Below are 25562 nucleotides of genomic sequence, written 5' to 3'. Positions count from 1 at the left end.
GGTATAAAAGTAAATGTGTTGGGCCTCCCTGGTGGTGCAGTGGTTAAGAATCCGCCTGCCAACGCAGGGGACATGGGTTCGAGCCCTGGTCTGGGAAGATTCCACGTGCCGCGGAGCAACTAAGCCCGTGTGCCACAACTACTGAGCCTGCGCTGTAGAGCCCACGAGCCACAACTACTGAGCCCGCGTGCCTTAACTGCTGAAGCCTGCACACCTAGAGCCCGTGCTCCACAACAAGAGAAGCCACCACAATGAGAAGCCTGCACACCGCAAAAAAGAGTAGCCCCTGCTCGCCGCAACTAGAGAAAAGCCTGCTCGCAGCAACAAAGACCCAACACAGCCAAAAATAAATAAATAAAATAAAGAAATTTATTAAAAAAAAAAAAAGTAAATGTGTTGTATGCAGGTGAGTGCATACTGAACCTTAAATATTAAACAGTTTAATAAAAACCATTACTCAGAGAAAACAAAGGCTGTCCTTTGCATGACATCCACTTTTCTCTCCAGTGTTTGGAGTGGACAGAGCTTTCTCTAGACATCGAAAGGAAATGATGCTTGTTTAGAGTGCCTTAACTCAGGAAGCTGAAGAAAACAAATCCTACCTCAGTTTTCTAGGCAGGGATCTTAAGGCGTGGGTAGAGAAACTTACGCACTATCAGTGATGGAGTGATAGCCGTTCCCAAACCCAAATGCTAGGACAAATTGAAACAGAGCAAAACAGAAAAAGGTCTTTAGATGAAGCATCTGCTCTGAGGAGATAACTCCCTTTCCTGTGCCATGTAGCACAGGACAGAGTGTGTGTTCTCTCAAATGTGATACCGTGACGTCTTACAAAGAGGTAATTTAGTTTTTGAAACAAAAGAAGACCTGTTATGTGAATCTAGACTATTTTGGGTATTAAACAACATTCACTGGGTTCTGGTCAGGAAGAAGAAGGGGAAGTAAGTCCAGGCCAAGAGTTTACATCACAACTGTGGGTCTATGGTTTTTTTGAAGTTCGAGCAATGGCAACAGGCCATACTTGAGAAAGTGATCTTGAAATGAACCTTTGGCAGTCAGGTGTGGATTAACTCTGGGCTAGAGGGCATGCTAGGGCATAGTTTAGGACTTCCCTTTGGAATGTCAGGGTAAATGCCCTCAAAGGGACTTGCAGTTGTTCCCAGACGTCTCTGAGTTGGGAACTGTTACTGTTATCAGAGCCAGAGCACCGTGGTGGACAACCAGCTGGTGGTGGCTGGAAGCGGGGTGAGGGTTGGAGTGGTCATTTGAGCATCTAGCCACCTTCCTTGTTGGAGTGCGAACCCCTTTGGTCAAAACTGAAAGCTCGGAGGCCGAGATGAATGAAGCTGGGCCAGTTAATCTTGCCTCCTCCAGGATGGTACTGTTTGAAGCACACGGACCCTGTGGGCTGATTGTTGCCTCTCCGTACCCAACCCCTGCATGAACTAAAATTCGATCTAGTGATGAATGAGATTTGAACTAAATAATAGCAGTAAAATATTGTGTGTGGCTAGTGATTTTGGTTAATAATAAGAGCTTTTAAAACTCTTTAAATTCTTCTTTTGACTTTGCAGAAAGTATCAAATGCTGTTTTACTAGCAGAGAAAACATACATCCTTTAGAACAATAACAGAGTTTGTGAAAATGGCATGTAGATTCATCCTGAGATACAGATGCATTCAGTAGGGGGTAGTGATTATCCTTTTATCTAGCTGTAACATTTGCTTGTACCTGCCACACAATGCTCATATTCAACTTCTTTTTTATACATTTTTTTTTTTAAACTTTGGGTTTGTTTGTTTGTTTGTTTATTTATTTATTTATTTATGGCTGTGTTGGGTCTTCGTTTCTGTGCGAGGGCTTTCTCTAGTTGTAGCAAGCGGGGGCCACTCTTCATCGCGGTGCGCGGGCCTCTCACTATTGTGGCCTCTCTTGTTGCGGAGCACAGGCTCCAGACGCGCAGGCTCAGTAGTTGTGGCTCACGGGCCTAGTTGCTCCGCGGCATGTGGGATCCTCCCAGACCAGGGCTCGAACCCGTGTCCCCTGCATTGGCAGGCAGATTCTCAACCACTGCGCCACCAGGGAAGCCCCATATTCAACTTCTGTGACTTTTTTTTTTTAAGGAAGGGGCAGAGAGGGCTACCTATTAGAATAAGTGGCACAACAGTTGTATATCATTATTAATAATACTATTAGTAATATTGTATATTATTAAAACTTATTTTAATCTAGCTCTTTAAGTCTGAACAAATCCTGCCCTAAACTTTGAGTTTTTACATGTAGTGCCACTTGTAAGGACACTGTATTTGTTTCCTTTTGCTGCTGAGACAAATTACCACAAATTTAGTAGCTTAAAACAACATATATTTATTCTTTTATCATTCTGAAGGTCAGAAGTCTGAAGTGGGTCTCACTGGGCTAAAACCAAGACGTTGGCAGGGCTGCGTTCTTTCTGGAGGCTCTAGAGGACAGTCTGATCCTTACCTTTGGTGGCTGCCTGTATTCCTTTGCTCTTGGCCCGCTTCTAGCAGTGGCATCACTTCAGCTTCTCCATTTGTCACATCTCTGTTTCTGTCATCACATCTTCTCTAACACGTCTAATAATTCTCTCTCTCTTTATGAGGACCCTAGTGATTAAATTGGGCACACCTGGATAATCCAGGCCACCCTTCCCATTCCCATCTCAAGATCCTTAACTTAATCACACCTGTGACGCCCCCTTTTTGCCACGTAAGGTAACATAGTCATGGGTTTTGAGGATTAGGACATGGACATCTCATGGAGGAGGGGAAGGGAAGCAGCATGCTGTGTACCACAGGCACCAAAGAAGAAAGTATAGAGGACTCAGTAAAATCTGTCATCATTCCTGGAGGAAAAGGAAATCAAGGTAGGCAAGTCCTGATGCCGGGTTTAGGATGTTATCGTCAGTAAAACACCAAGGTTAAATATGTCAGATAGACTGGCAGTCCCGCCTATGGGCTCTGCCAAGTCTTTGCTCTGGGAACAAACTAAAGAGCAGCTTTAATACATGACCATGTGGAGAGGAGTGGTGTTGACTGTCCCTGTTTTTTGTGCTCCTTGAAGGCTCCAGCTTAAATATTTATTGTAAATTGTGTGGGATGCTGAGATGTCTGCAGTCCTAATAAAGAAATGAAAAGCTCCAAGACAAAGGGAGGCACACATTAATTGAAGAAATTCAGCATAATTGGAGACCTTAATGGAACGCAAATGAATTAAGTTATTGGTTTGGCTGTTTTAGTGAAGATCAAAATAACAGTGGCTTAAGCAGAGTTAAGTTTCTATTTCATATCAGATTCTAAGCTGGTAGTCAGTTTGGAATCTAGCCCTTTGCTCCATGAGTCCTTTAGGGACTCGGGCTCCTTCTAGCATGTTCTTCCATTGCCTAGTTTATTCTGCTCCTGTGCAGGTTGAAGACAGCTCACCACTCCCGTGTCTGTTAGTTGTTCGGGAAAGAGGAACGGAGGCCAAGCAGTTCCCTTTCTGGGTGTGACCTGGAAGTTCTACACACTTCCCCTCACCTCCCAAGTCCCGGAAGTTGAGTCACATGACTGTGTCACTGCAGGAGAGGCTTGGACATGGGGTCTCTGGTGAGGAGCTAAGACTCTGGGGGTTCTATTCCTAACGGGGAGAAGAGAATGGACATTGGGGGACAATTTGCTGTCTCATGAGGAAATAAGCGAAGGCAAATTGATCTGCGCTTCAGCTTCAGACAGGGCGGTACACCCTGAGGAAGGTGTGGAGGAGAGTCAGCATTGCCGGTAGCCATTGCCAGTGCACACGGAGAATGAGCACCTAGTGGGGCAACAAGAGTGATTTTGTGTTTGTGACAAGTCCGCCTTCTGGTTGGATGGATAACTGAAGCTTTATGGGCCAAGATCAAATCTAGTATTTTATTTACAAATATCAGCATATTATATGTACTTCTGTGCACAGACACATGTGGTTAGTGTACCTTTGTATTTTGACAGTTTTACTTTGAAGGGTGTAAGTGGAGGGTTATATGCGTTATAACCTAGGAGGTGAGAGTTGATGATTGCTTGCTTTCTTTAATAAACAAAATAATGTGCTCAAGTAGAGCAAGAATATCTGGCTAATGTTGCTAACTTTCCTGGCAGGGGGATTTAAAGTTTGAGGTTTAATGAACTTGTTGAGAGCCACAAATATCCATCCTACTCTCTGTTTATACAGTAAGAGAGTTACACCATGAAATGTGTGAGATTGACAGGAATGCCATACTTTTTTTTTTTTTTTTAGTCAGCTTTTGAAATTGGAGCCCATATAAGAACAAGATAAAATCTGTTTGGTTTAGGTGTTTTATTCTGGGGAATGTAGAATGTATCCTTTCCTCTCACCATCAAGGCTTGTCTGCTGCAGACCTTTGTGACTCCAGCACAGCTCCACTCGGGTGGCCCTTCACGCTGAGTCTGACCCAGACTGACCCCACTCTCTTTCCACCCCAAACCCGCTCATGGCCCCTGCTTCCTTTCTCCGTGACTGGCGCAGCAGCCCATCCAGCGGCCGCGCCAGGAGCTGAACTCAGTCCTCAGCTCTCCCTGGCCTCATCATCTTATCGGTCCCCAGGGTTGGACCTCTCCCATCCTAGTCATCTCTCCTCTTTGCTGCTATTACCCAGGTTCTAGCACCACCATTTTTTGCCTGGAAAACCCTAACGGTCTCCTCCTAGCTGGTCATCCCTTTCCAATCTTGCCCCCTCTCAATCCACTTCTCCCTTCTGTAATCAGCATAACTGTGAAATGCATATCTGCTTATGCTGTAAACGGCTCAGTAGCCTCCCATTGCTCTTAAGTTAAAGCCCAGAATCCTTAACAAAGTTTATAAGGTGCCCTGCATGGGTTGGCCCTGCTTGTCCATTTAGCCTTCTCTCTCTATCTCCTCTTCCACCTCCAGCATTGTGTATTCCAGGCATACTCATCTATCTTCAGCTCTTGGTCTGTTCTCTTTTTTACTTCCAGCACTTTGTACGTGCTATCCTCTCATCCTGGAATGGTGAGCTGTCACCTCTTCTGGGAAGCCCTCCATGACCTCCAATACCTGGATTAAATGCTCTTTCTAAGGTGTCCCTTTCTTTGCACTCTAGAGTCTTTCACCAGCCAAAGTACCTGTATTTCACAGTCTTAGAATTTCCTGTTAATTTTCCTCTAACTGTAAGCTCACCGAGGGCGGTGACCCTGTCATTCTGTTTCTCCCTTTACCCCCAGCATCTGATGGTTCTTTACCACCAACATCATTATTTATCACCACTGACATTTACTGAGCACTTACTAAGTGTGCTAAGGCCTTTATAGGTGAAATCATTTAATTCTCTACAATCTTGTGAAGAAGGCGCTATTATTCTCCTCATTTGATAGAGAGACAACAGGGGCATAGTGTGCTTAAATGTCTTTTCCACATGGTGGAGACAGGATTTGGAGCTAGAATTTGAGTGGATTTATGCTGAATTCTAAACCCTTACCCAACACACTTTACTACCCTCCAGGCAGTAGATGTTCAATATGACTTCGTTGAATTTAGAGTAGTTTCTTAATATTTTCTCTTTATTTTTGTCTTTTATTCAAAGACATTTCTGAAAGGGCCAGGCCAGTTATTTTGCAGAACGTCTTTCAGTTTAGACCTGTGTAACTGTTCCATCATTATTAGACTCATGTTAAAAAGTTTTGGCAGGAATATTATGGAGGTGACATCGTATCCTCATTGCATCTTATTAGGGGTACATGATGCCAATTTATCTTATCATTGGTGATTGATATATTTTTTAAAATTTATAATTAACCTAAATCTGGGGCTGATATTTTCTGGCTTTACCCAGAATTCACAGACTATACCCTATTTAGAGGCTATAGTATCCTTTATGCATTTACGACATAATCTGTATTATATCGTTTCATTATAACTTTGTACCGTATTTTGAGGTCAGGCAAGGGACTATCTAAATTCAATATGGCTTGCTGAAGTTTCAGAAATTTTTTTTTTTTTTTTTTTTGACTTGGGGTATTTTGATCTAGATGGAACCTTAGAGAGTGTTTTCCTTCATTTGGGTTACAGTGTTAATAAACAATATAGTCTATTCCAGGTTGTTCTCTTGGTTAGGCTGTTGCGCGGTTGAAAGCAGAGTTAAGAGTTCCGCTTTCAGGGTGTGCTCTGTTTGCTGTAAATGCCCGTTCTCACTCTGCTAGCTGCCTTCACTTTCAAGGCTTAACGGTATGAAATAGTGGCTATAACTGCAAATCTATTATCACGAGTGGAGAAGACATTCTAATTATATATTCTCTGTTAACTCAACTTTATTTATGAAGTATAATATTTCTCATTTCTTGACTGTAGATATCCTGATTTAAAAGGCAACACAAAAAAGAGGCAGTAGAAAATTGACTAGTTACATGGGGATCATTCTTTACAAAGGCCTTTTGGAGAGCTTCGTTTGGTTATTATCAATTGTAGCTGTGTGGTTAGGTGGAGGGGCTCTGTTCTTGATAAACGTGTAGAATCATTTAACTTAGGAACTTAGAATGTTTAATATTTCCCAATATAAATGACATGGTGGTCCTTAACAAGAGTGTGTCTGGTTGATGGAAATTTCCACCCTAGGAAATGCGTATTTTTATGTTGTCTCTTTTCACAGATGGTTGACTTTGTTTTCTTTTTTTGTTTTTTTAAAGTTTTTTCTGTTGTTGTTCTTCTTCTTTTTTTAATATTTATTTATTTATTTGTCTCTGCCGGGTCTTAGTTGCAGCAGGTGGGATCTTAGTTCCGGCATGTGGGATCTAGTTCCCTGACCAGGGATGGAACCCGGGCCCACTGCATTGGGAGCACGGAGTCTCAACCATTGGACCATCAGGGAAGTCCTGACTTTGTTTTCTTGACAAATGTTTAGTGTTTAGTCCTTAGGACTAGTACTTTTGTCTTGATAGGGAAAATAACTTGTTTTTGTCAAGGATTAAAAATTATTTTAGAATGCAGTCACTATCAAGGATATGGTTTACTTACATCCAATATAATTTGGGAACACAACTGTGTTTTAGATTTTAAGCAGAGCGAATAGATTAATATTATGTATATAGAGAAGAATATAATTGACCCTGGTGATCATTTGGTCTTTGTTTTGTAGAACTCAAGTTTATTTAAACATTGACTTAGAATATTACACAAAGTGAATCTGAATGAGAGGCTTTATGCTTATTGTATATTGGAGAATCAGTCTGTGTCCTCTGTATTCCTTTGAGTTTAGCTAGGGCTCTGGCGTGTGGTTGGTGCTCAATAACTATGCATTGACTGAATAGGTATATGGTTCTTTGGGTTGGGGAGAAGAGAGAGCTTTGCCCAGACTCCAGGAGGCTCGGGCAGCTCTGGCTATAGCACCAATCACACATTTCACAGATTGTGCACTCTGACTTGGAAGGTCCGTGAAGGCAGGGAGTCTTACTTGTTTCGTTCACTGTTGTACCTCCAGTACCTAGATAAGTGCCTGACATGTTGCAGGCGCTCAGAGAATATTTTTGGAGTGAATGAATGCATGAACAGAGCTCCAATCAGTGGGTTGGAATTGGTAATACCTGCCCCTGGGATACACAAAGACATTCTAAGAGGTATGCTAGCATTGAGATGGTTGTTAAGGAAATCAGTGTCCATCTATATAAATTCTTCTATCACGCCCCCTTTCACAACTACCCTACTTCCAGTTAAGAGAGAAGCCACTGCTCTCACTTCTGAGTCTTTTCATGGTGCATTGGCCTGAGATATAAAAACCTGCAGGGCACAAAACAAAGGAAAAATTCAAAATATGGTGTTGAGGAAGTGAACAACTCTAATATGACCAGTTAAGTCATTTTCAGTTCTTCGCTTTCAACAAAATTGAAGGCAAATACACTCAAATTGTCAGCTGGTCACTAAAAATAACATTGATAAGTCACAATGTGATTCTAGGTTCTGGACAGTGGGCTAGGAAGCATGCATTCATCTTATTATTTTATACTCCATGATTAAAATACTACCTTTTCCCTTTAGTCTTTGTCTTTTAAAAATTGTGGTTCCTTTTTTTCTGTCATTGCTGTGGAGGTAGAAAAATTTTTTAACAAAATATGCTTCATTATATTTGGATGCTCTCTAGTCTTGTTTTATTTATTAACAGTGACAATGGTAGGTTAACTGGGACATTTCAACTACCATTCTTCAGCTTTATCTGGTACAGGTTCAAAATGCAAACTGTTAGTTATAGTTGGGTTATCACAAAATCGTTAATATGAGAATTTTTCTGTGCTTTTAGTTTCTATAAATGCATAATTCACTTTAGCCTATGATTAATGTTTAAAACAAAAAACAAAAAAAACACAGTGCTATGCCATTGGTCCTGTAATCTCTGCCTTAACATTTCCCCAACAATTGTAGGCAGCAGTGTGGAAAATTTGCTATATTGTTATCCTGTTTTTCCACCCCATCACATGAATTCAACCTAGAGGAAAAGATAAGCCAGAAGTTTTACTGCCCAATGACTCCCGTTATGTCCATCATGTTCCCAAATGCTACTTTCTGTTGCTGGTGCCCGGCAAGAGGAATTAAAGTGCCTGTTCATTTTGCTGAATTTCATCATCTAATTTCCTGTCTAAACTTCTAATTTGAAAGGATCACAAACTGAATTTTGCATGTATGTGTGTTGGGGGGGGAAAGTAAGCTAATGTAGAACTTTGATAAAACTTTTAACAGATTTAGAATTTTAAAAATGTTCATTTTAATGAGCTCACATGAAGAGTACAAGAAGGGGCTCTCAGCTTTGCTGGCAGGAGGGAAAGATCAGTATACTTTACCATTATTTTACTTATTAGAGATAGGAGAAAATAATTGCTGTCATGGGAAGAAAGAACAAAACCTAGCAGTCTAGACATGGAATATGAAATAGGAATATGGTTATTAACGAAGGAATGAAAATAGATTACTGGGGTTTGGTCATGTTTTAGGGAAGAGACAGTTTCTCGGTACTAGTCCTTTGAGAGTCTAAAAATCAATGCCATAAAGGCAGGCAGATTTGTGGATTGCAAAGGCACATTCTGATTTAGGCCCTGCTGTTTACTTGAATAATGTTGGGCAAAATATTTTATAATCTGGGCCTTGCTATTCTCTTCTGAAAATGATAAGTTTGAATGAAATTCTCACTAAAAATCACCCCTAATTCTGCTTCTTGTGAATCCAGCCTCATTTGTAAAGCAGCATCGAAACCAGAAGCTTAGATGGTGGCTTAAATCTTAGGGAAAAAAAAAAAAAGGTTGTTGAAGAGAGGCAGGAATATCCATTTAAATTTAGGATTGTGTGTGGGAGATGGATGTTTTATGTATAGAAAGGTTTGTTGGAAAATAGATTTCTTAAATGAAAGAGGTTGAGATAGCAGATCCTGAAACGAAATGGCCCTTAACATGCATGTAAGCTTTCATCTCAGAGTACACATTCTTCTATTGACTTAATGATTTTCAAGGGAGACCTTGTATTGAAAACATGCAATATCATGGATAAATGTAGCACATTAAGTATTAATTTAATTTATTACACTATTAATTTAAACATAGCACATTAACCTCTGGGACACATTAATGTGAAACCTCAATTTGATTGGGAATCCAATTAACTAGAGTCTCATTGGAATTTTTGCTTGTTCATTCCTAGATGATAAGAGCAAATGACTTCCTATTTTCCCTAAAAAGAGGTGGTAGTAATGGTGTGTGTGTGTGTGTATGTGTGTGTGTGTGTGTATAAGAGAGAGAAGGGGGTGGGGTCCAGCTTTGTAACCTGTGTAACAGGTAAATATGGGATATTCACTTACCTGTCCTGAGCCTGTTTTCTGCTATGTAAAAGAGAACTAGAGTGGATATTTTCAGTGCATATGCTGTATGATTACAAATGTAATAAATTAAAACCCAGTCTATTGAAGTTCTCTGGTTTTTTTGCATATTTAGTCCCAATATTTCCATAACCAACATAGGACCAGTTCAATTTGACTAATATCTATTGAGTATCTACTGTATGTCAATTAAAGTGCTAGACTCTAGAGGTAAGACAGCGTCCTGACCCTTTGAGGGAACTACTGATATTGGAGGATGGAGGGAATGAAAAGTGCCCACTGAAATGAGAAAGTAGATTGAGACCGAAAAACTAGGCAGCTCCATATAATCAATGGCTCAGTTTCTTATAGGATAACTTACAGGGCGGGGTCTGGATCAGGTGGGCAGTGATTGGAGGCATTCGCAGCTGCACTCTGCACCGCCGAGGGGGCACTGGGACAATTTTAAAGTTAGCCCAGGGTATGGGGGTATGTGCTAGGAAACTGGAAGTGCATTCCTAAGTCAAGATGTATGAATGTGCAACTAGTCTTGTGGGTGCTGAGAGTATGTCAGTGAAGGTCTTCATCATTGTTTGGGGACTAACAGAGCATAGACGCCACTTGGTCGTAATGTTTATTAAACAGTATCTATTAACTATAAAGCCCTTGACAACAGAGAAGTGATTTACCTCACGGTACAGCCCGAGGTAGGGTCAGTGGAAGGACAGGAGGAAGTGTACGGGTCCTAGACGGTGTCAGTTGTGCTAACAGCCATACAACTGATTATTCTGGAAGGCCCTTCTGGGTTAGCTTGATAAATTTGAACATGGTGGGACATCTTATCAAATCTAACTTGTTAAATCATGTGGTCCAACTGGATTGTGAACCATAAACACCAGGCATTTTGAAATAACAATGAGGTCTATTAATGGGTGTAGTTGGCAAGAAGCAAGTGTTGCCTCCCACACGTCATCACGGTCCAGGCATTCTCCCACAGGATGGATGTGACTGGCAATGCTGTGTTGTTAATGACCCAGTGACACTGTGATGCGCTCCTGTTGGGTCCGTAGGGAAGTCATGTTGGAGTTACCTTCTGACCCGGGAAACACTGTTTTCCCTCTGCAGCCCCTCACTCCCAGCCCATGAGAGCAGGTCTTGCTTCCTATGGCCTGTCACCCTCCAGGAGGTGAGATGAGAAACAGGTAAACTTTTTTCTTTGGCTCATACTGCTAAGGCCTATGCAGAGAAGCCCAGGGTTTACTCATTAACTAGGCTGCATTCCAAGTACCGGGCTTGGGTGATTTGGGGGAATTGGGGAGTGTCATTAATCGATGACTCAGATTGGGATACATTGAAAAGTGATGATTATATGATTGGGGGCACATTTCTTCATCTCTCCTGAGCTTGGGATCCCCGTTTGTAAAACAAGGGGTTTGACTATGGCACCTGCAAGTTTCATCCAACTCTATGATTCTGTGTCCAGAAGGATGACCCTTGAGTCATTGTCAGAGTCTCAGGTTTGACAACAACCTGAGTTTCATCCTGTTTAGAGCACCCTGCCCCTCTAAGACAGGGAAAATGTGCATTTTATAAGGAATTTTCTCAAATATGGGTTGAAATCAGGAGGATTTTTATTAAGTAGTAAGTCAGCTTAACCAGAGCCCTGTTGTTCTTTTGGCATTTGTGTCTACTTTGAGACTTGTTTGAGTCTTTAATTAGTTCCTGGGCTTCCAAAGGTGAGAGACCAGACTCAGAAGAAGCAGATAGTACCTTTACACATCTCTAAAGAAAACAATTTGGAGTTCTGGAATTCATTGTAATGAATCTGATGTCAAAGAGGGAGTGGTAGCTTGGTATCTGTGTAGTTATGACCATGAAGATAAAACTGCATGGGTTGTGAGAGCGCCAGCTATCCTGAGATAAGGATGGGACCATGGGAATTGGAGTTGGAGGAACCACACTTGCTCTTCTTCCCTTTCTGTGTAGAGAAACGTGGTTTGTCTTGTACCTCTGGGCAGCTCTGGGTGGGGGTGGGAAGAGTGTAGGGAGAAGAGTGCAGAACACAGGGGAGCACATTCAGAAGGGGTGACATTAAGGGTGGCCATACCGGGCATCTCGTGGTGGGATGGCTGAGGGAGTGCGTTAGGCCTTTCCTCCCCTCCAGGTCTTGAGCAAAGGTTTGCATCAAACTTGAAAGCCAGCACATGTTGGTTCATTTGGGGAAATGATTTCAGACTGCAGAATAAATTCTAGCACTTGTCACATTTTTGTGTGTCTGTAGTAACTGAGTCACTTGTACCAGTCAAGGGGGTGGAAACTCTAAGGGTGTTCTGGGTAGGCAGCCTTTTCTGTGATTTTTTTTTTTTTTTTTTTTTTTTTGGTTAATGTTTGGTATCTGCATTACAGTCTGGTTGCTGGCCTGGAGTGAGAAAGCATTTTGCTAACTAAAAGCAATGTTGTAATTGTGATGTTGTTAAGAACATATTATAATGTTATACACTACCGTTTGTTCTGTTTGTCAGAGAGCAGATTACTCGGTCATTCTATATGTTTGTTGTTTCTCTGAGATAAGATTTATTGTAGTCATTTACCTCCCTTGCAGTGTATAAGATACAGTTGATTTTTGAATGTCTGGCTATGTATAACCTCTTAACTCTGAAAGCCTGTTAAGATCCTGGGCCGTTTAGATTTAGATTAGGTCTCAGTCACCTCTAACCTATGTTTAGATTTCCCTTTCAGTCCATTTCAGAGAATTTCAACTAATATCAGTGTTGGGAAGGAGGAGATGTGTAGGGTAAGTGAATCAACAGAAATATTGAGTTGCTGCAAAATCACATTTTTAATCCTGGAAAGAAATGGTTTAGGATGATCAGTAGTTTTTTAGTTTACTTAGGTATCTATGCCTCTTGCATGAATAATCAGGAATTGATAACAGAACTGTTTGACAGCAGCCAACCCCAAAGTTAAGAGTGTGTGTGTGTATGTGCGTGTGCATGTGTGTGTGTGTGTGTGTGTGTTGGCGGTGGTGGTAGGGGAGTGTGGCCCTGCCTGTTCAGATGTGTGAGTACTCACTGGGTCACGCCATGCTTTCTGCGCCTTGTTTAGATTCGTGATGGGTGTGGGGGTTGGCTCTGAGCTAGCCCAGTTGCACTCTGTTAGGCTCCCTCTGTATGATCGCCCCATCCCTTGTAGGCCACCCTGGCCTGAACTCACAGCTGAGAGCAGAGCTTGGCAGGAGTCGGGGACTGTGTCTCCACTGGAAATTGAGGGTTGAGGTCGCTGCCTGGCCTGAGTATAGTATTGCCATTCCCCTTTGGACTGGTCTGTATGGTTCTTTATGTCTCAAAAGATGTGTGCCCTGCGGAGTCCGTGACAGCTACTTCTGGCCTCGTGGCTTTCCCATCCTACCGCCGTGCCGCCCTCTACCCACCTCATCTTGGCCCAAGGGGGCTCTGGGTGGGTCCTTTGGGCCTGCGGTCCTGATGCTTCTCAGCAGCTCTGGCTTGATCACTGACTCTTAGGGTGAACCTGGGCTTTGCATCTCAAGCCCCCTGTCCCTCCACCCCACTTCTGATCTGAGTGGCTTTCCTTTGTTCCAGAGGATCTTGAGCTGCCTTGGAGACTCTGGCCCAAGCCAGAGTTCAAGTGCCGTGGGAGTTTGTGTATTCTGGAGCTATTCTGGGAATAGTGTGGGAATTATGTTTGGATTTAGGATCAGTTTGTGATCCAGGACTTCCAAGAGAAGGTAGATGCTCCTAGAGCATACCTCTTTAAAAATTTGTAATTATTCTTTTCCCAACATCCCAATTTTCCCTTTAATTGTAAGCGGCTTCAGATCCTTTTTGTTTTAAATGGGGCTAGCTAGAAATAATACATGAATATAAAATAAAAGTTTGATGCCCCTCTGTGAGTATCCATCTGCGGTAGGAGGATGGGTTGATTTCTGAAGTGCGTTAAGCACCAGCAGCCTGTCGTTCTGACATTCTGGCTGACTTAGCTGATGTCTACGAACAGTTCCCCTACCTCCACAGAAGTATGTTTTGCAAATACAAGGTGTTATTATTCTGGCAGCAAATAATGTAAGTCAATACTCCTGAGTTTATATACAGCTCTGAAAAGAAACCAACGGGAGAGAAGAAACCAACAATTGTGGTCTGAAAACAAGTACCTATCCCTGTTTTGCTGGAGGCCCTTACTTTATGTGGGCTTAGAAAGGGGGCAGGTTTTTTACGAACAGGAAACCAGTAGCTTCTTCACTGCCAAGCAACCAGATACTTGGGTTATTTCTTACCAAAAATTTTGGCAGTTCTTTCTAATTTTGAAATTAAATACATGATTGTTACAAATATGAATCAAACAACTTAGCTGCTTATTTATGTTGAAGTTGGCTCCACACGGTCACTGGTCCTGACCCTGGCTCATAGCCCCTTAGATCCAAAGCCTACAAGGATGATTTAGTGCCCAAATAAGAATTCCTAACAGAGAGGAATTTGGCCCAGTTATTTTCTAGCTCAGGTCACAAGTCGGGTGTTGGCTGAGTCCCTCTTGGGTGAAGGACTTGCCCCTGGATCAGTCTGCTGGGCCTTGGTTTGGGGTGGGATTGCCCTAATGGGGTTATGGACAGGATAGGCAGTAACTCATTTCTAATATAAACATCTATGATTAGTTCTGTAATATAAGTTCCTAGATGTGAAATTACTGAGTCAAAGGTATGGACCATTTGAAGGTTTTTTTTCCTCCCCAATATGTTTTACTAGTATCCTTCCAGAAACATACACTTTGCACTTCAGATAGGCATGCAAGGGATTGCCCTCTTGTAGACCTCCTTATCTCAAGTCTAGATACTATAAAGGGAAACAAAACAAAATCTTTACCACCTAAGATAAAATTGTGTTAATTTTTAAAATATCTTTTATCAAACTAATAGTGATTTTTAATTTGAACTTTTACTAGTGAGTTGAATTTTTCCATGCATTTATAGGGTGATTAGCATATTTTAAACTCTTTACATTACCTTTTGTTTCTGTCACATTTCTTTTTAACATCTGTTAAAAGATAAACTGAGGCACATTAAAAACTTGAAGAGTTTATTTGAGCGCTTACTGATTTGAATTGGGCAGCACCAAACCAGAAGTTGTTAGGAGCGCTCCACCAACAGGGACTGGGGGAAGGCTTTTATAGAAAAGAGGCACAAGCAAAACAAGGAAATGATTTGATTGGCTATAGTTTAAGTGGTTGCATTTTTTTCGGAAAACCTGGTTGACTGATTATGATCAGCTGACCTTAGGTTTTGATTTTGAAGCATTTCAGGCTTACGTTTGCTTATGGAGGCTACTCAGGCATTTAAGCCACCTCAGTCTAATGGCTCCCTTGTTTAAGTAATTTAACACTTCCCTTGCCAGCCATTAAAACAAAGAGTAAGTGCAAGAATAAGAAAAATGATTTGGATTAGAGTTTGGAAAATTATCTAAAGTAATTATATATGGGTCCATGTCAGTAGCTAGTCTTTTCCTGGGAACATAAATTCCTAGAATTGAAGATTCGAGTAGTGAAAACAAGGTTACAAGGTCCTGACCATAATTGGCTCAAGATCATGGTTCACTTTTCTTTCCAGATCCTGTCTCTAAACAGACATGATAGAAACACATGCAAATCATGACAGGGCTGGGGTGAGGATTTTGAAAGGCAGGCAAAGAGTTGTGCAAGACTGGAAAGGAACTTGAATGTGGCTAGTGTTCAGAATAGAAGGAAGAGCACAACGTGCTCTAATGCAAAAAGCATCCTGTACTAAGATGATTTGCAAATGACAAGTTCCTGTTACATTTTGCAGAAACAATCAATTTTGTGACAACACTTAACTCCCCCCGTCTGACCCCCACCCCCTGCCATCTTGATCTTTTCCAGATGAGGAAAGCAAGGCCACGCAGGCCAAGTAACTTAAGGACATACGTATCTGTTCACATGTCTCCATCCTCAGGACGAACTACTAAGTACCTACTATGTGTCAAACAGCAAGCTAGGCACTGTGGATCAGAAATATTTTGCAAGGGCCTTTCATGCAAAACCATCACGAGGGTCTTTGTGATTTAGAACCATTGTACTAAAAGATGCTGTTACTTTTCTCCTGTCAAGTTCTTTATAACTTATATGTTAAGATGAGTCAGAAACAAAAATACAGACTCCATACTATTGCTCTAATTGGACCTCAAACTCATTTAGTACTAACAGAGCCCCTAGAAGTTATGACATTCTTTCTGTGACACTCCAGAATGTTGGGGGTGGGGGGAAGCTTCAAATAACTAATTATATAATCTTATATTAAATCAGATTCCTTATATAACAGAGGCTGGTGTAGACATGCTATACAGCAAGTACCTAAGGTTAAAAAAGGTAAGCACATCTTGAATAATCTTGTTAACTTTTCCCCTCTGCTAGTTGGCAAGGGAACTTCATGATCTGATTTTGGGTAGCAGAATACCTCTCTTCAAGACACAGAGTATCACTGTTCCCTGGGAACAGTGTTTGACAATCCCTAATTTAATCCACAGGAGACTTAAAAAAAAAAAATTGGTAGAAAATTTGTACACGATAGTCTAGTTTTTCTGACTGTATTCCTCCCCGCCCTGGCCCTTCCCTTAGTCTCCATCTCCCAATACTAGATTGACCTGTTTCTTAAGAAATGTGTTGGTGATCTTAAAAGATTACCAAAATTTGGGAAGTTCTTTTAGCTTAAAGATTGCCAGAATTTGGGGGAAGTTCTTTTATTGTAGAAAAGTATTGATAATCTCACTGTTTGCTTAACCTTATACAATTACTTATAATGTGTCCTACTTTTAAACAAACTGATTCCTTATCTAAATTATATAATTAACTATAACTTTAACATCAGCCTACTTCAGTTTTCTCTTGTGGCTTGGCAAAGAACCTGCTTGTATTGAGTTGAATGAGCTTAGATTTTCATTTGGTGATACTTTATTTTTAATCAATCAGTTCTTAACCTTCTTACGGACCCTCCCCACTCCCCCTCCTGGTGTTGATTATGTTGATTACTTGGGCACTGCTCTTGGTACCATGTGGGAGTGGGTGTGACCCAGCTCTCTGATCCATCACGTCACTCTGACCAATCCTGATTGACCCTCATCCCCTGACACGGAGCCTCTCAGTGGCCAAACTGGTGGAGAAGGCTTAAACTTGGTTCAAAGGATGGTGTCTTTGTTGAAGCTTTGTTTACTAGAACCTCAGCAAGTTCAGGGAGCAAAAGCATAGGTGAGTTTCTAAGCAGCAAAATGTATTCCTTCTGAAGAGCAACATAAAGCATCTAAAAACCTGGACTTTAGAACTTTCCTGATGCTCTTTTGCAACTGAAAGGGTTTGAAGAAATGAACTGTTTCTTTACACAAAGTGACTTAACTGATGCGAGTCTCTTCTGTAAAGAAAATTTTACTTAACTACCAGACTAGTACATCTTTTGCCTGGAGTGGTGGCAGAAACCTTTTACTGAATGTTCAGAGCGCTTAGGAGTTTCTTAGCACGTTTGTCAGCCGGTTAGTTTGGTTTCTGAGATCTGCCCGATGCCTCAGACAGGCTGTAGCTTCTCAGCACTAGCCTGCATTTTGATGATAATGTGCAGTACCATTTGTTTTGTTCCAATATGGAGAAATTCAGAGAATAATAAGTTACTATTCATCAGATAGTTGCATGGGCCAGCTCTTTGCATGCATACAATTACAAACCATCAGTGTGCACTTAAATGAAACAATGGGTAGAAGTTACCCTCTGCTGCTTCAGTGGTTGTCAGTGTTGACCCGCTGTTGGAATTGCACGAGTAGCTTTAAAAAAGGCCGGTGGCCAGATTCACCGGCAGAGATTCTGACATAATCAGTCTGTGGTGTGGGCGAGGCATTGGTGGGGGGGGGGGTTAAATGTTCCCCCAGGTGATTCTAATGTGCAGACAAGCTTGAGAACCACTGCTTTAGAGTTGATCGTATTCTTAACTGGGGTCACTCTGGGTTTACCTTATTATGTTACAGGTGTTCTTAACCAGGAAAGCGTGGTAGACACCAAGGAACACGATAAAAAATCTTCTTGTTGGAATTCCTATCCCTGGAGATTCTGAATCAGTGGGTCTGAGGTATTTAGGAAAAGCTTCTCAGGTGATCCTGAGAACATCCCTTTTAAGAGCCACAGTTGTAAGTATAAAATTTTAAAACTTTAGAAACATATTAGGGTGCACATAAGATGCCATAGCAGTTTCAACCGTAAAGTTTATCAGAGGTCTGTCTCAGTTTTGTTTTGCCATCTCTGGGTGCTGCAGTGAAAACATCACAGACTTGTATTGATCAGTGTTAATAGTCCATTATTTTGGAGTTTGGCTTTCCTTAGTGTGATTATGTATGTGAAAAAGCATCCTCAGCAAAGCATGGGTTAATTAAGTGAAAATACTTAAATGTCAGAAGCCTATAGATGTTTATCTTTTTTACTTCAGACCATGCTTAAGAGTCTTTTTGGCCACTTTAGAACTTCTGAAGTATGTGTTTTGTCATAAAAAGTGCGAGGTACTAATTAAAGCCTTACATCATTGTTTGCTTTTCTTCTTTTCTTGCCTAAATTGGGAGGGGGTTTTAAGTGAATCACTTCCTAGGCTTCTGTGCAAATTGGCAGTGTTAGGTTTCTTTAGCTTTCTCAAGCTGTGGTCAATAATTTGGAAAAAAGAATGATTTAACTTAATATAGCCTTTGGTTGGAACCGTCTTTGAAGGTAGATCACTAAGTATAGTAAAACTAAACTACTTCCAACACTGACAAAGTTAGACCTTGTCTTTTATAATTTGTTTCATTTCAGAGAGTGAACTGTGTTTCAGCTAGGCTGGAATCGTGGCCCCAGTGACCTTTTGTGTGCCCACTGGTAATTCTGGAGCTCTCCAGAGCAAGCTTGGCCTTGGACCCTAGCAGAGGGACGTTCAGCCCACTCCACAGCCAGTGTGGCTCTCTCCCCAGTACTTCTGGACCCTGCTCCATCTCCAGTGGTCCCTCAGTAACCCTAGCCAGCTCTCCATCTGAGATCTTTTTGGCCCCTCTGTACCACCCATGTCCCTACATTGCTCCTCCTTCCACCGTCATTTCTCTCCCCAAGATCCCCAGGGTCACAAGCCCTCTTCTGCTTAGGGACCTTCATGTCTCCTCCTCAGAAGTTACTGAACCTTGTTCTTTCCACTTCAGAGACCGCAAAATCAGGCATTTACTTACTTGAATCAAACTTGTTTCTCATCCTGATGATGATTTCGAAAAGCTGATCTCTTTTCTGTTGTCTAGTGATTTTAGCCCCACCCACACCTGCTGCTTTTATTTTTCTGATCAGCTAGGAACCCCCATGGCCAGTCATCAGATATATTTTCCACAGGTCCAGTCCCCAATCCTGGCCACTCCATCTCTGTTTTGCTCCTGGCAGACTGCCAAGTGCTGCTTGCCAGAAACCATGGGCTGGGTCTGATATAGACTGATGATTTACAAGCTCCGCTTGGCCCTCTGTAGCCTCTAGACAAGGAGGCTTCTTTCCCCTGCAGCTGTTAAAGATCTTTTCTTATTATCTGTGAACTTCAACCACATTCCTTCCTCCTTTATGCTCAGGAAGCAAGCGGCCTCACAGACTCCTTCACTGAGAAACTAGAGACAGGAATCCTTCCGTTTTCCTCTCCTCCAAATGTTCCTGTATATTGTTGCCTATCTCTCCCCTTCACCGCTCCCTTCCCTGGCTGATTGGCTAACTGTGCTCTTCCAGTTCCCTCTTGAACTTTTTTCTCTGTTGTCTTCATATCCTCATATCTTTCCTGAGTCTTATCTATTGACTGCAGTCTCTCCTATTCTAAAATACTCTTCCCTGCTGTTTCTCTGCACTGCCCACCTAACTCTTTCTTCCTTTTACTGAAAGACTTCTGAGAGATTAGTCCACTGACGGTTCCACTTCTACTTCTCCGTTAGCCAATCGCAACTGGACCATGGCTTTCCCACCCCTGTCCAGCTAATCTTTTACGTGTCCACTTCTTTTCAGCCCCTATTCTGTTTGCCATCATTTGACACTGTTGAGCTTCTCTGCTTCGGCTTCCGCAGTACAGCTGTCCTCATTTTCCTCCTCATTCTTAGATTGCCTTTTCTCTGTCTCCTCCACTGGTTGCTCTTCTGTCACTCATTCTTTTTTTTTAAAAAATAAATTTATTTATTTATTTTTGGCTGCATTGGGTCTTCGTTGCAGTGCGCGGGCTTCTCATTGCAGTGGCTTCTCTGGTTGGGGAGCACGGGCTCTCGGCACGTGGGCTTCCGTAGTTGTGGCACGCAGGCTCAGCAGTTGTGGCTCACGGGCTCTAGAGCGCAGGCTCAGTAGTTGTGGCGCATGGGCTTAGTTGCTGTATGGCATGTGGGATCTTCCCGGACCAGGGATAGAACCCACGTCCCCTGCACTGGCAGGTGGATTCTTAACCACTGCACCACCAGGGAAGCCCTGTCACTCATTCTTTAAGTATAACCAGTCCTCCAGTGTTCCATGCTTGGCCTTTTTCTCTTGTCATCCTGACTTGGGGTATGAATTCATCTAATCCCATGACTTATTTCCTTTGAACAGTCGTTAAGTTCAACATATACCCAACCAGTACCAGGTACTCAGGATTCAGAAATGAACAAGGCAAACTCACTGCCTTTGAGAAGTTCCACAAATATTTACAGAGCACGCAGTATGTGCCAGACACTGTTGTAATGAGTCACATGCAATCCCTGGTTTCATGGAGCTTACATTCTAGTGGGGGAAGCCCACAAGTAGCAAGTAAACAAGTAAATGCAGGAATATCAGATAGTGATAAAAGCGCTGATGATTATAAAGCAGTGAGAAAAAGAGTGTGTGGGGCGGGGGTCATCAGAGAAATTCTACAGTAAGAGCCGGAAGAAGATGCAGGAGTAAACCAAGCAACAAGAGAGGAGGCAAATTAGTTAATCTGTGTCTCAGTTTCCTTGTCTATAAAATGGAGAAAATAACACACCTACCTCCATAGGGGTGTTTTGAGTAGTAGAAGAGGTAATACTATACATGTGAAGTACTTCATACAATGTCTGCCTTGTCCTCTGTCTCTTTCTCTCTCTCCCTCACACACACACACACACACACACACACACAGACTATATCTGTATGTCTTCCACTTCTTGAACTCGGCAGGGCCAATGAGCATCTTGTAACAATTAAGACTAGAAAAGATAGACCAGGAATTTGACTTTTAAGAATGGATAAGAAATGAGAGTAATTATAGGCGTTGATTTGAAGGAAGAATTGGTAGTTTTTTGGATGTGTTCTAAAAGGATTGTTTTAACATTTTTGAAATGAGGCATTTAAGTATCTTTCTTGAATCAGGGTTAATAATCTTCATGTCTTATATATCCAAAAATGAATGAGATTAATGTTTAGGATATAAGTAATATACATGTTGATCTTTCTTCTTAAATGGGGGGTTTAAGCAGTTCTGGCAATTAGATCTGATGCATAAACTTTCTTGGGTGGCTTCCATTTACTCCTCCTCAAGGCTCCCACCATCTCTCTCATGGAATGAAGGCTTGTGTTTTGTCTTTCGTAGGGTGGAAACACTTCAAAATTAAAAGCTTTTTTTCTTTTTTTTAAAAATAAATCTGTATTGTCTTCCACATTTCCCACTAGATCTAAGAAAAGCTAGTTTTAGTTTGGCCATTTTTTTTTTCTTGACCTGGAGAGAGCCTTACTTACATTTCATTTTTAGTAATTCACAATGTCCTGAGAAGTAGTTACACAGCTAGAATCTGGACCATGGGTCAAGGAGGGAAGACTTTCACCTGGACTTTGCGACTAGCAAGTTACACGGCACTCAGGACCACTTTTTTTGACCTGCAGTTTCTTATCCGTGCAATGAACAGATGAATGAGGATCTGGATGATCTGTACGGGCTTGTGCTAACAGTCTGTGAAGTTTATAACTAGAAAATGTTTAAGTTTTCATGAGCATTCTTGGCAAACAGGTCAGTGAGGTTGATTGTCCCAAAGTGACTGGGCATGCCCTCTTACAATTCTTTATTAATTTGTTACCAGCGGACATTGCTTGAACCTTGGTAATGGGAAACTGTTGATTACCAGGTAGGATATCATCTGTAGGGTTTTCAAATGAGCAAGTAAAACTTCTGAGAAATGTGGTGTGTATGTTTAGTATTAGGAAATGTTGAATGAGTAGATTGGCAGAGTGTGAAGTGCTGAAAAGCAGAGGCACCAGGTTTTTTTTTTTTTCCCAAGACAGTTCTTAATCCTATAAACTCTCTAGTTTCATTCTACTGTGGTTGTCATCAGACTTCACTTCTCACAATTTTTCAGTGTATCCTACATATCAGGACTGCAAGAAGGGATGAATGAGAGATGGTTTCCAGGAGCAACAGACACATAATTTCAAGATAGTGTAATAAATGCTAAGATAGAAGTATGGGCAGGGTAGGGGGGCGTGGTGATGGTGGGAGAGGGGGAGCTGGACCTTGAGGCCTGAGGTTCAGAAAAGGTTGCTTGGAGATGCTGATGGAGCTGAGGTGTGAAATGTATTCAGAGGTTGCCTGGTAACAACCAGTGGAAAGCTCGTTCCCCTGAGAGGACTATAGCATAAGCAGAGGCACAGCCTGCTGTATGGAGGGAACTATGGGCAATTTGGTATTACTTGATGTGAAGTGCACGGCAGGAAGTATCTATCCACAGAGGGCCGCAGGGAGAGACCAGCCTGGAGAAGAGTGTCGTAGCTAAGAGCACTGACTCTGGAATTAGACTTCCTAGGTTCAATTCTCACCTACTTTCCCAAGTTATCTAGTAACTCTCCCAAGTTATCTAGTAACTTTCCCAAGTTACTTAACTTCCCTGTTCTGTGGTTCCTTCATTCATACAATGGGGATAATAATAACATCTACCTCATAGAATCATTGTCAGCCTTAATATACATCATGTGTTTTGAATAGTCCCTGACAATAAGCTCTACATATGTGTCACTAAGGTTGTCATTACTTGGGAGGTATCGGGGTCTGTTCAGTGGTTTCACTGCCTCCTCTAAAGGCATCAGTCACTTTGCATTTTAGCCAGATTGGGGTAGGGGGAGGTTGGCTGTAGGGTAGGGCTAAGTTTGGAGGCAGGGAGATCTCTAGGATGTACTTCGGCAGTCTGGGTGTGAGATGGAGAGGACTTTGTACTAGGGCCTATGTGGCAGGGACTAAGCAAACTGAGTCAAGAAGTTTGTAAGAGGTAAAAATGATAAAAAGTTGTGTTGAGATGAGTGTTAGGCAGGATTCCCTGACTCTGGCTCAGTAACTTGGATGTGTGGTGCTGTGAACTGAAATGTAGAATACAGGAAGAAGAACGGGTTTGGGAAGGTTAGTTGTGGGCATGTTGATTTTGAGGCGTCTGTGGAATGTCCATGTAGATGTGTACAGTGGACAATTTGCAGTGAGAATTGGAAGCCTGGGGAAGAGGTCAGGGCTAGATCAAGAGATTTGGGAGTGGGAGCTTAAAGGTCATTTTTAAATGTAGGAGGTGGAAGAGGTCGGTAGAGGGAGTGTGTAGATGAGAAGAGCCTCAGAGAAGACCTTGGGACCAGTAATGGCTGGGGAGGAGGAGATCATCAAGGAGATGGGGAAGGATTGGCCAATGAAATAGGAGATGGAAGAGAGTAACAGCTTGGGAGAAACGGAGATTTGTTTTAGAAACAGTGAGTAGTCTTCAGTGTGCAGATGCAGAGCATCCAGTAAGAAAACGGGTGAAAATTTTCAGGCCGTTGAGGTTGGCAATGTAGAGATGGATCTTAAACCATCTTTTCCTGTAGGGTTCCTAGAGAACCTCCATTTTTGGTGGTGTAACCATAGGGGTAAATTACTTCCTTACCATCAGCTCTGTGTTCCCTTTCTTGTTCCCATCTTTTTTGCCAAATGTGCCCAGGTGCTTCAGGGGCCCACTTCCAAAGCCAGGAGTCTTGTCTTCTATCCTGTAAAGCCCCATCATCTTTATCTTTTCTCTCTCATATTCACAAACTCTCATGCCCCAATTATGGCAGTTCTGCTATTGTTAGGTTTTCCTTTTATTTCATTTTACTTTGTTTTGTCTCTGATTTGAGATCTTCATTTTCTTGACTGCCCAACGTGACAAACATTTGAATCATATGTTGATATTGGGTAAAAATGTTACATTCACACCCCAAATATGCTACGACTGTGATAATTATTTCTCGCATAGTCTCAAGTAGTCCATTTTTCAGATTGTGCAGAGGAATTTATGGCTTAATTTTAAAAAAAAATAAGGAAGGACTATTAATGTTTCTCACAACCTGCCTTTGTTTCTAAACATGTTTAGATTTGTTTTTTTTTTTTTTCCTTTCCTCCCCTTCTTTGTGTTTTGGAGTTTCAAAGCAGGGTTTGGCAGAGGAAATGGGACAGTGACGTTTTGTTTTTTGTTTTGAAGTTTTTGAGTTTAGCAGACTGTGTGTTCATAGGGTGTGAATTGCAGGATGTAGTTCTGGGGTCCTCCCTACCAGCAGACCCCACATCAGGGTTATTCTGGGAAATCTTATCCAGGGCTAGCTATAAAATACAGGGCTGAACTTTGTCAAAAGGCTAAACAGGAAACAGATATAAATAACTATTCAATCTTAATTCAGCCCTAGCTACTTTCTCACACATATTTGATAACGTATTTTTAAAAGCATTTTTCTTAAAAAAAAAAAAAAAAAGACAAACCTTTAATTCCTTGATTTCCAAGTCACTTTTAATAGGACACTCTTTCCACCTTTATGTCTACCCAGTGATACCCTCCCTTTAGCAGGGGAAAAAAATTAACATTTAACAACATCCAAGATACAAAAGAAATTTTTGAGACCATGAAAACACAAAAATACTTCTCATCTAAATTATTTGTCTTCTAGATTTTGTTCCTTTGTATGGTCTTTGAATGCTGTTAAAGAACTATAAAGTTTTAGCAAAGTTAGCAGAGCAGACAGTCTATTTGGTTTGAAACAGCATTTCTCAACCTTTTCTTCATTATTTTCCTCCTCCTCGAGAGCCTTTGTATACTTTTTTTTCCTTAATACCACAGATATTGTATATGAGTTTATGTGCTGTATGTATATCTTTGCTTTGTAGGTAAAAAGAGTGAGATTTTTTTGCCGACCCCCGCCCCAAGAATCTCTTGCACCCCTTTGGGGGGCAGTATTACCCCATTGAAAATGCATGATTTAAAAGGACAGAGGAAACATGTTTAAATACTTAGGTAATTCGGTTATAATCTAAACCAGGTGTAACTTGCTTGAATTACATTTATGAGACCAGTATTACTGAAAAGCTTTCTTTCCTGGATCATCCTCTTCTTTTTCAGATGCACAGATTTTCCCTAGCTTCAAAGAAGGACCAGAGTTCTATACTAATAGATGATAGGAAGACCTCTATTTTAACTCTTGATAATTTATTTTAGGATGATATGAGTAATCTGAGAGTATAGGAGATTGTTTTAGGGCTCACTATTGATTTTTTTCAGCTGTTGACTGGCTTGTATCAGACATTTTCTATATATAAGCCTAGGCTTGATAGCAGATGCCAAAAGAGTATTTAAGACGTGCTCCCTGGCTCCAAAGACCTTGTGACCTTGTTGGACAAAATGAATACAGACAGGGAAATATTATCATAGTTTAATTATCACAGAAT

At 41.5% G+C, this 25562-nt stretch overlaps 1 protein-coding gene and 1 pseudogene across 2 annotated transcripts in view; one reads left to right on the top strand and one right to left on the bottom strand.

Annotated features, from left to right (window-relative positions):
• Positions 1-25562, top strand: part of ARL15 (ADP ribosylation factor like GTPase 15) — a 419312-nt gene that overhangs the window by 37343 nt on the left and 356407 nt on the right. The window lies entirely within an intron of this gene.
• LOC133089504 (3-oxo-5-alpha-steroid 4-dehydrogenase 1-like) overlaps positions 1-25562 on the bottom strand; it is a 104485-nt pseudogene that overhangs the window by 15264 nt on the left and 63659 nt on the right.

Source organism: Eubalaena glacialis, chromosome 4, assembly GCF_028564815.1.
Source record: "Eubalaena glacialis isolate mEubGla1 chromosome 4, mEubGla1.1.hap2.+ XY, whole genome shotgun sequence".
NCBI classification, from domain to species: Eukaryota; Metazoa; Chordata; class Mammalia; order Artiodactyla; family Balaenidae; genus Eubalaena; species Eubalaena glacialis.
Note: the sequence above shows the minus strand (reverse complement) of the source record. Positions and strands in the feature narration are given on the sequence as shown.